This window comes from Suncus etruscus, chromosome 1 (assembly GCF_024139225.1).
Source record: "Suncus etruscus isolate mSunEtr1 chromosome 1, mSunEtr1.pri.cur, whole genome shotgun sequence".
NCBI lineage: Eukaryota > Metazoa > Chordata > Mammalia > Eulipotyphla > Soricidae > Suncus > Suncus etruscus.
This window is the reverse complement of record NC_064848.1, coordinates 84,975,979-84,987,551: the sequence shown is the minus strand read 5'-3', so window position 1 is coordinate 84,987,551 and position 11,573 is coordinate 84,975,979. Positions and strand designations below refer to the sequence as shown.

The following is an 11,573-nucleotide window of genomic DNA, read 5'->3' as shown; positions in this document are numbered from 1 at the left end:
ACTCCTGGCTCTGCACTCAGAAATTGTTCCTGGCAGGCTAAGGGAACCAAGTGGGACACTGGGGATTGAACCCAGTACTGTCCTGGGTCGGCCGTGTGCAAGGTAAATGCCCTACTGCTGTGCTATCACACCAGCCCCTATTGATTAAATAATTTTAGTGAAACAACAAAGATTGTCTAAAAAATTATTTTGAACAATTATTTCTATTCTCCTTAAAGAAAAATGCCAAATGTACTAAATAGAATAAAAAAATACATGGAGAATTATTCCCCAAAATGTTTTCCTTATAATAAGTAAGTTTAGAACTTGACATCTTCTCTTAGTATGGTATAATTGCATAACTGGTTGAAAATACTCCACAAGTAAAATTTACAACGAAGACTTGTGCTGCAAAAACAGAAATTTCCAAGCAGTGGTTAACTCAATTGAATGCTTTTCCAAAGTGTCCTTGCTTATTTTATGATTCCCTGACCCACCTCAGTGGTTTAAATTATGGCACTGACTGGAGGCCAGAGCAATAATAAAATGAGTAGGATGCTTGCCTTGCATGAAGGTGACCCAGATGGTCCCCCCCCCCCCGAGCCCACCAGAATAATTGAGCCAAGAGCAATCCTTGAGCATTGCAGGTGTAGCACAAAAAACAAGCAAATAATAATTTAAAATGTGCCGATTATATACCCTGGGATTAACACAGTGAGTAGGATATTTTTCAAAATGAGGTTTAACTTGTTTAATTATTTGTTGAAGCTACAAAATTCAGACAGCTTTGCAGAAAACCATTTATTGAATGAAGACTAGACACACCCAAATACAGGTAAAACATTGATTAAAATAAGTTCTCATAAGAAATAGCACTGGACTGCTTTTCTTATTTCTCAAAGTTTTAGGTTGTACCTATGAACACTTAAAGAAAGAATTACACTTACATCAGAGGCAAATATGTGCGCAGTGGAAAAAAATCACAGTGACATAAAACTAGAATTTTATTTAGAGCACAAGTACACAGACAAAACAGTGGGCTGATATAGAACATTATAGTATAAAAGATCAGTGAACAACAAAGTAAAAATGAAACCCACAGTACACTTTTATTAGCAAAAAAAGTGTCATATTACTACAACTGGCAAGGAAGAATAAACCAAGACTATCATAATCACATTTAAAAATATTAACAGAAAATACTCTATTTCAACTCATCTCTCCATACTTTCACAAACTGTAATTGTAGCAGCTTAAAAACAGAACTGAAAAATGAGTATAGTGAACAGGCACATCCTGCTCTTTTCTCTAAAATCAGTAAAACGTAAAGTTGTCCAAAAGTATATTTTAAATGATGACTTATCAGACAGAGGAAGAGTAAATGCATCTTCAAAAAAACAGTACTATATCTATTTCCCCCCAAATTTTCTAAGTATCTATTGTGATATTTCTAGATGCCTGATGTTAAGGTATATGGACTTAGTTAATAAATTTATTTATTTATTTGTTTTTTGGGTCACACTGGCAGCGCTCAGGGGTTACTTACTGGCTCTGTGTTTCAGAAATCACCCCTGAAGGCACGGGGGACCATATGGGATGCCGGGATTCAAACCAATGTCCTTTTGCTGTAAGGCAAATGCCCTACCCCAGGCTATCTCTCCGGCCCAATAAATTTATTTTTTTATTCCAATTAACTTCTATATGGCAGAGTAAAAGAAATCTTTAAAAAAATCAATTTTATAATTTTTAAGAAAAATGGAAGACCTTATTTAAATTGAAATACATCATTCATTCTACTAAACCACCAAGTTTTTTCCACAGAACAGATAAATGAGGTCAAATATAAGTGGATTCTGTGACATCCAAAATGCTTTCATCCAGTCACTCTTACCAGGTTTCAGGCTTACGGGGTTACAATTGCATCCTGTAGATTGCAACAAAAACAGTCCAAACTAATATTCACTAAGATGCTAATCTGACAGATTTAGCCTATCTTTAGCAGTGGGAAAACAAAACAAAACAAGGTCACCGTGGAAACATACTCTTTAAATTAGAAGCCTAATAATATACATATGCTTATTTGAATAAAAAGTTTTCCTATGGCATAAAGGCTTCAGAAAAGACATACAAAATGTACCGAAGCCCCAAAGGGGGGGAAATAAACCTAAGACAAGATATCAAAGAAGCATGCTCACTGTCACCTAATGGAAACGGTTGATCATTAAGGATATATCATGGCATAATCTTTGGTGTCCAAAATATAAAAAGGAATTTTAAGTACAAAGATTTCTGCTGAAAACCCCAGGTTGCAGGAATAGAAACACTTTAGTGTCACTCTGCAGGCCATTGGACAAAGTCTGACTTGTTTTAGAACATACATAACTGAATTCATTTTATTGCTATATCCAACTCCAGGAAGAGACAAATGTTTAAAGCTATTCTAGAGAAAAGAGGTAACAGCAAAGGAAGTCCCATCCTCCCCCATCAAGTAAAGAACTGGCAGGGGCCTTGGTGAATTAGTTTATTCTTAGAATTAAATTAGCAATTTTAGCAGCAATGTCTCCAAATATAACATAGGGCTGTTGGTATGTCTCTGACAGTTACACAAAAAGCCTCTATAACATTGAGAAATGATCCCTTTATTAAAGAAATGCTCTAAAGTCTGTTGAGCAGATAAAGTAAACCCAGCCTACATGAGAAAGTCTGGCATATTCATGGATAGGGGCTGTTCAATAAATAGTTCCCTATTTTTATGACAGTTTTTTCCTCCATTTAAAGAATATCAACATGTAAGTAAAACATAACGGGGTTGTTTCCCCCCAGGTTGAATTTAACAAGTCATTATAGAATTAATCCTCTGGCATACCTTCTTTTCTCTTTACTTTTCAGGGGCTTTTGGAACTGCAGAGGCAAGATGGTAAAACCAGGAACCAAAAGAAGACAGGTGGGCACAAAAAATGAATCCCTGAAGCTTATAAGGCTTAAAAAAATATATGTTCAAATGCATCGACATAGATGTTGAGTATGAAAGTTACTATGTGGAAACTCTGAGGTTTTGATGGTCCCTTTTAAATAATAATAATAATAATGATAATAAAAAATTCCATGGGGCTGAAGTGAGAGCACAATGGCAAAGGCATTTGCCTTGTATGCAGCTGACCCACGTTCAATCCCAGGCATATGATTCCTCCAAGCAGGCTAGGAGTAATTTCTGAGCACAGGGCCAGGAATAACCCCTGAGTGTCGCCAGGTGTGGTCCCCCACAAAAAAAACAAATCAACCAACAAAAAAAATATATAGTCTTGGGCCCGAGAGATAGCATAGCGGTAAGGCATTTGCCTTAGACACAGAAGGATGGGTGGTTCGAATCCCAGCATCCCATATGGTCCCCTGAGCCTGCCAGGAGCGATTTCTGAGCGTAGAGCCAGAAGGAACCCCCCCCCCCAGAGCGCTGCCAGGTGTGACCCCAAAACCAAAATATATATATAGTCTTAATAAATGCAATTCAAACAGCAAGCCATAAAAACCAACAAAAATACTGTGTATCTTTCATAACACTGATCTGGCTGAGAGAGGGGGGAGATTCAAAATCCAGGGAAACTACCGCGCTTAATGAAAAAAAGATATGAGGTGGAGGAAGCATATTGAAAAAAATTTTGAATTCTTGCCTTCTCTTCCATTCCAAGTTGGGAACAGTGTGGGGAAAAAAAGTGACCTAACCTGGAATTATACATACTAAACAAGATTGTGAAGTTGGCACCACTAGGACAATTACAATATTTTCTTCTTGCAGAGGCCATTAAATGCTGGCTCAAAAATATTAACAAAGTACACATTTTCACAGGGTACACATACAAATGCTGACTGGCACAGATTCTTAGCACAGTTTTTCAGTTTAACTACAATAAGTTGATAGCAGCAATGGTTAACAGTTTCTACGTAAACACCACAAAACACACATATGAAAAAGCACCTACAACATGCAAAATCTTAACAATGACACCACTGATTATTACACAATGCATAGAGATTGTAATGGTTTTTGGCAAGGTGTTTTTTTTTGTAACAAATATTTTATAAAACAAAAATTATTTGTTATAAATGCTATTTAAAAAGTTGGAATATAATGGATTATAGATATAAAAGTTCAGATAAAGTTAATCTGACTTGAGTATACTAAAATGGACCTCAGAGACTACTTCATCTGGTATAAATAATCAGTTATAAATAAATTTCTAGAGGAAGTGTACTCAGGTAATTGATTTATAAAATGTAAGAATTAATAGAAAGCAAACAGGCATAAAAAATCACTTAAAATACAGTATACACATTACTGTTACAATTCTCTATTGCTGATGTCTTCCTACTTCTACCTACCACTAAATAAATTAGGGCCAAATAAATTAGGCCAAAGCATTTCAAAACTCTCTGAAGTGAATGCATGATGATAAAATAATGCTAATTCCAGTGTAGCACGAAGATTGGAAGTACAGTGAAAAATTCAATGTTCCATTGAAGTCAAATTATTTCATTGACATTTTTAACATCCCCAAATTTCATAATTATTTACCTATGATAAAGTAAGTATAACTCATAAAATGTATAAAATTTAAAAATACACTTGAACAACTTTTCTAGAAATTAGAGGAAAATAAGAAATGTACAAATAGTTCATATTTCTTCATCTTCCTGTAGTTCTCTTCCATTAGTTCCCATTTTCTTTCCCCTTATCTCTAAATGAAATGACTTTAGCAACAGCCTAATTAAGATGACAGAAATCTGATCATTTTGAAAGGATGTCCCAAACTTTCAATATTATTTTTTAAAACCTTCCGAACTCAAAAAGGATACTGTACAATGCATTAAAAAAATAAAAACCAATCATATAGATTCTGTGTAACTAGATATCCAGGGAATAACAAATTAAACAAAATGCTACTTTGAAGGGCTGGAGCAATAGCACAGTGAGTAGGGAGTTTCCTTGCACGTGGCCTACCCAGATTTGATCCCCAGCATTTCACATGATCCCAGAAACCTGACAGGAATGACTGTGGAACATAGAACCAGGAGTAAACTCTGAGCACCTCCAGGTGTGACCCCATAACCAAAAACTAAAATAAAGTTACTTTGTAGTTCATAACCTACAGCTGAAATTCATGCTTAAAATTCTAGGTATGTGGGACCCGGAGAGATAGCACAGCGGCGTGAGAGATAGCACAGCAGCGTTTGCCTTGTAAGCAGCCGATCCAGGACCAAAGGTGGTTGGTTCAAATCCCGGTGTCCCATATGGTCCCCCGTGCCTGCCAGGAGCTATTTCTGAACAGACAGCCAGGAGTAACCCCTGAGCAACACCGGGTGTGCCCCCCCACCCCAAATCGAGGTATGTGTTTGCTTCCCCTTCCTGAATAATCATAGAGTTAAAAATACTTGTCGCAGTAAGACGGATGTCATAGGATACTTAGGTTCATCTGATTCAAACAAGGTCTACACACCTTGGTTTTAGTCTAATCTCCCTGGGGATGTTTCCCTCTTCTGTGAAAATCAAATTTTACTTTAGATAAAATAAAATGGGATTTCATCAAATGAAGTAGGTTCCCATTTTAGTTTCCAACCCAGCACACCTGAAGGATGTATTAATAAAAGATTGTAGTGCATCATCTGGTAGGTCTTGAAGATGGAAGGGAAGTGCCTTAGGAAAAAGAGAATTCTTGGGCTAAGTGTGTGAGGTCATGGTCCCTTTGACACTGTCTTCTCCCTAGATCCATCACACAAGATACTGAACTCCTATTCCCCAAAGTGCTGAAAACCACTTAAATCAAAACTATCTTGGGATTTTTCCATATCCAGTCTCTGGTTATAACTCAAATGATTTTTTTACATTAATACTCTAGTACCAAGAATTCAAGCCATGTACTACATAAAAGCTCAATTTTAATGTATTTAAGTGCCATCTTTCTCTGTTAGCTTTGGTAGGCCAAAATGTCAATTTACAATTAAACTTGGCTATGATTTTTATCTTTTCTTTCCCTGCTCAGAAGAGAGATCAGTTATTAGTATGTCAATATATTATCCTCTTTTCTGGTTTCATATAATTAAAAATAAACCAACCACCAAACAAGACAAGCCCACTATAGGTAAAAGAAAAACATGGTGTCAGAAAGATAGCTCAAATAACTCATTCTAGAGCCCAGGTTTAATACCTAGCACCAATGATACCCAAAGCACTACTGAAGTGAGCCTTAAGAATCACTGGATGTTGGGGCCAGAGAGATAGCATGGAGGTAAGGTGTTTGCCTTTCATGCAGAAGGACGGTGGTTTGAATTCCAGCATCCCATATGGTCCCCTGATCCTGCAGGGGCGATTTCTGAGCGTAAAGTCAGGAATAACCATTAAGTGCTGCTGGATGTGACCCAAAAACAAAAACAAAAATAAAAACAAAAAAAAGAATAAATAGTAATAATAATAAAAGAATTACTAGATGTGGCAAAAATAAAGAAAAGAGAAACACAAAAATAAAGTGATTTTACTTCTAGGGGTATTCCAAACTTCACCTAAAATATCTATAAATATCTATAAAAAGCATTCACATAGAGTTCAACAACCTGACAATGTGAAAGTTATCCCACCATCAACAAAATTATATATCTATATATTTATCATTCCATATCCAAGAATAAGAACTGTTTAAAATCAGATCAGATCAGGGCTGGCGAGGTGGCGCTAGAGGTAAAGTGTCTGCCTTGCAAGCACTAGCCAAGGAAAGATCGCGACTGTGGTTTGATCCCCTTGCGTCCCATATGGTCCTCCCAAGCCAGGGGCAATTTCTGAGTGCTTAGCCAGGAGTAACCCCTGAGCATCAAACGGGTGTGGCCCAAAAAGCCAAAAAAAAAAATCGCATATCAGATTGTCTGAAAAACAATGCACTCAGATCATCTCAGTTAGTTCCAAAAGAGGCAGAGAAGTAATGTTTAATATCATGCATGAAAGGAAAGACTAAAACCAAAAGGAACACATATCACTCTGGTAGGCAGAGACACAGTTTGTATAAAAGATTCTATTGAAGAAAATCTATTAAACTGATTCATAGGGAATTTGTTAATTTGTGGTCCCTATATTTTTCATTAGTTAACATTATGAAATTAACTTGCAATAATAAATTATCACAGGTTTCCTTTGAAGTTTTTCAAAGACTCATTTCTTTTATCACAGGGTAGAAGGTTTTATTTATTGATGTTAAGTACTATAGTTTTATTTTAGCTAGAGAAAATCAAAATATATCTTTGCTATAAATACAGAGATGCAGTCTAAGGAAAGATTATTAAAGTCAGAAGTACCTGCCTCCAGTATATTAAACTAGATATAGGCAAACTAGAAAAAAATCAGAATGGCTTCACAATTGGTCGTTAATTCTGAGAATCATGGGGAGAGTGGTCCCTTTCCCCCACAAGCTCTTGTTATACACAGTCATGGCTGATTTAAAAGTGAAGTGGACATTCTGGATGAGAATGAAATGCTGAAAGGAGGTGTAAAGTGCCTAAATTAAAGGCAAGGCTGGGGGGTGGTCAGGAAACTGAGAATATTGGTGGATGGAAGTGGACACTGGTACAGGGTTTGATGCTGGAACATTTTATACCTGAAATACGATCATGTGATTCAATTAAAATTTGTTAAGTAGAAAAGTGATAAATCAAGAACAAAAATTATTTACTGCTTTCAAATCTGAAAGCAAAAGCAAAGTCCCTGGTGGAACAGCAACCTACAGACAATATCTGGTTATCAGGCCTGGGCTTATACGAGGTCTTAACTGTTTAGACCCTTCTCCTTCCCTGTTCAATTTTGAGGGTCTACAAGAGCAAAATAAATAAATTTATGAACAGCAGATACAGCAGAAATTTGCAGTGTGAAATGGTACATAGAACTTGTTTCAGATCCTGATGTTCTTCTGTAGTAATTGTTAGGTAGGGAATACATAGACTTTTCTAGGTTTTCTTATTCACAAGAGAAAAATGGTACTGTCAAAGAACTATTCTGAGAAGCAAGATGACTTATAAAAGCACTTGATAACACTGGTACAGTAACTACTAGAGAACAGACACATTCTTACAGATGTGCCTATGTGAACCAATGGATAGCTTTGCTTTTATTTGACTTTCAGGAGGTTCTGGAACACCACTTAATAGGGCTACAACCACTTGTGTTATACCACAAGTGTTCTTTCTAATTAAAGTAGTATAATTAAGAATACGGATTAGGGGCCGGAGAGATAGCATGGAGGTAAGGCGTTTGCCTTTCATGCAGAAGGTCACTGGTTCAAACCCCGGCATCCCATATGGTCCCCTGTGCCTGCCAAGGGCAATTTCTGAGCATAGAGTCAGGAATACCTCCTGAGTGCTGCTGGGTATGATCCAAAAAAAAAAAAAAAGAATACGGATTAAATAACTTCTTTCACTTCAACAATATATGTGTTATTATCCCCATTTAGAGTTTAGATTTGCTTTATACTAAAAATAAAATGGCAGTTTGAATTTCAGAGTTCAATGCATATGGAAGGAGAGAGGGGAAAACAAAAGACCACCAAATCGACTTTAAAGAAGATACCCAAAGCATTATAATAAATTTAACAACAAATTGACAGGGCTGGAGTGATAGTAGTGAGGGAAGGCCATTTGCTTTGAACATAGCTGACATGGGTTTGATCCCTGGCACCTCATATGGTCCCGAACTTACTAGTAGTGATCCCTGACTGCAGAGTCAGGAATAAGCCCTAACCACTGCTGGGTGTAGCCCCCAAACCAAAAACCAACTAAAAACAACAACAATAACAACAAATCTCAATAGCTAAATAATTAACAAAGTATAAGGACAAAATCCAGAAGACCAATCATCAATATTTGCAGTCTTTTTCTAAGCTCTCAAAAGTGAGATGAAACTTTTATCACAGTATCTTATACTTTTTTTTTTAAAGAACAGCATCTAATTCTTAATCTGTGTACCTGTCCCACAAAGTGGAAACCCCTTGTGCAAATATGTGTTGATCTGACTGCAAATTTGTCAATGGAGTGGAGTCATTTACTTGATGGCATTTGGAAGTCATGATTTATACAAGCTACATACATGTATTGAAGGTTTCAGCAAATAACACTAACTAAAAAACACCTCAAAGTCTGCTAGAAAAATTAAAATAGGAAACTTTTAACATGAGGGCCTGGTGCGATAGCACAGCAGTAGGTCATTTGCCTTGCACACGGCTGACCCCGGTATCCCATATGGTCTGTCATGCCTGCCAGGAGTGATTTCTGAGAGCAGAGCCAGGAATAACCTGAGCGCTGCCAGATGTGGTCCAAAAACAAAAAACAAAAAAGAGAAAATTTTAACATAGGAAAATACTCATTAAATAAAAATATTCCAAATAGCTGATGTGTATTTTTTTTTATTTCTATTAAAACCAGAGTGAATCATACAAATGAACTGCTAAGAATAAATGCAATTGGATGGGCCAGCGCAATAATACAGGGGTTAGGGTTTTTGCTTTGCATGTGACCAACCCAGTTTGACACCCAGTTCCTTATATGGTCCCCTGAGTTTGTTAGGAGTAATTCCTGAGTACAAACCAGGAGCATAGGTGAGTGTGGCCCAAAAACCAAAACAAAAAAAAAAAGAAAAAAACAAACTGTGTTAATATATCTCAAATATCTTTAACCTTTTTTTTTTTCTTTTTTCTTTTTTTACACCTGGTAACGCTCAGGGTTAACTCCTGGCTATGTGCTCAGAAGTCGCTCCTGGCTTGGGGGACCATGTGGGACGCAGGGGGATTGAACCGTGGTCCATCCTAGGCTAGTGCTGGCAAGGCAGACACCTTACCTCTAGCGCCACCACACCGGCCCCTATCTTTAACCTTTCAATATTGTGCCCTTTTAGTATATTGCTATCATCTATGTTTTTCCATACCTACTAACATATATGAATACAGATTTAGCAATTATGCAACTATGTTAATCAAATGTTGACAAATGGGACTAATATATTTTGTTTTTTTGGGGGGGGCCACATCCAGTGATGCTCAGGGGTTACTCCTAGCTATGCACTCAGAAATTAATTGCTCCTGGCTCAGGGGACCATATGGGATGCCGGGGTATCGAACCCAGGTCCGCCCTGGGTCAGCCACGTGCAAGGCAAACACCCAATTGCTGTGCTATTGCTCTGGCCCCAGGGACTAACATTTTAACTGGAGATGTGCAAAATGTTCAAAGTCATATGAAGGGCACTAGATATTTTCTTACCAAAAATACTGGTCTTGGATGCCGGAGTGATAGCACAGTGGCAGGGAATTTATTTGCACTCAGTCAACACAGGATGAATCCCGGCATCCCACATGGTCCCCCGAGCCTGCCAGGGGGCGATTTTTGAGTGCAGAGCCCGGAGTAACCCCTGAGCACTGCTGGGTGTGGACCGCCCCCCCCAAATAAAAACTGGTCTTAAAGTACAAATTTTGCAAATAGGGTTTTACTGTTTTTGTATGAACCATGGAACTATCTCGAAAAGTAGTACATTCAATTTAATGAATGCATGATTAACTGAATTTTTTATGAAAGCACATATATAATTTGGCATTTACCACTGCCATATGTAGACACCTGAATTTGATTCTTATCGCTCCCTCACTCCAGCCTTTTCTTCTCTACATCACTTTTTTTTCTTTTTGAGTTATAAAAACACACCCAGGCTTGATTATTAGGGACTCACCTAGGCTTAATTACAAGGCACCCTTCACTATATTAGCTCTACTCCTCAGGTGATTTACCTTTGTTTTGTTAATTCTGGCTAATAAAAGTGGCAGGGAAAGCAGTTCAACTCAGCTGGCTGGCTGAGAAAGCTCCAAGAGGCTGTTCTACTCTCGGTTTCTTTATTTGTTGGTTTTTGGGCCACACCCGGTGGCGCTCAGGGGTTACTCCTAGCTCTGCACTCAGAAATCGCTCCTGGCAGGCTCAGGGAACCATCTGGGATGTCAGGAGCCAAACCAAGGTCTGTCCCGGGTAGGCTGCATCCAAGGCACCCTGTGGCTGTGCTATGTCTTCTGGCCCAGACTCTGGTTCTTAAGCACCTTCTCCAATGACTCTGTTTTTTGTGCATTGTCCCTGCAGCCGACCTCTCATTTCAGGGTTGGCATGACCATGATCATGGTGAATACTGTGAACTACAGTTGCAGGTTGCAGGCTCCCGGGAAACCAGCCCCAACAGCCATAGCATAGGTATGATTGTATTGAAAATTACAGAAATAAGGCCAAGGAAATATCACAAGGGTTAGAGCACAAGCTTTGCGTGGAGGAGGCCCAAGACTGATCCTGTCTGTGCAGGTTTCCTGAGAACCACTGGGAATGAGCACTGATCAAGAAGTAACCTTGAGCACCACTAGGTGTGGCCCCGCAAAACAAAAGAAGAATCAGAGTAGGGGCCAGAGCGATAGCATAGTGAATAGGGCAAACTAGGGTTTGATCCTCGACATCCCATATGGTCCCTCAAGACTGCCAGGAGTAATTTCTGAGTGCAGAGCCAGAAGTAAGCCTTATGCATCAGTATGTGTGGCCCAAAAACC

General features: G+C 38.2%; 1 long non-coding RNA gene across 1 annotated transcript; it reads right to left on the bottom strand.

Moving 5' to 3' along the window:
- Positions 1-959: 959 nt before the first annotated feature.
- LOC126024845 (uncharacterized) lies at positions 960-1,474 on the bottom strand. The gene is made up of 2 exons (XR_007500948.1): positions 1,140-1,474; positions 960-1,085 (listed from the first exon to the last, which is right to left on the bottom strand). It is a non-coding gene; the product is annotated as an uncharacterized LOC126024845 (long non-coding RNA).
- Between the last annotated feature and the right edge of the window lie 10,099 nt (positions 1,475-11,573).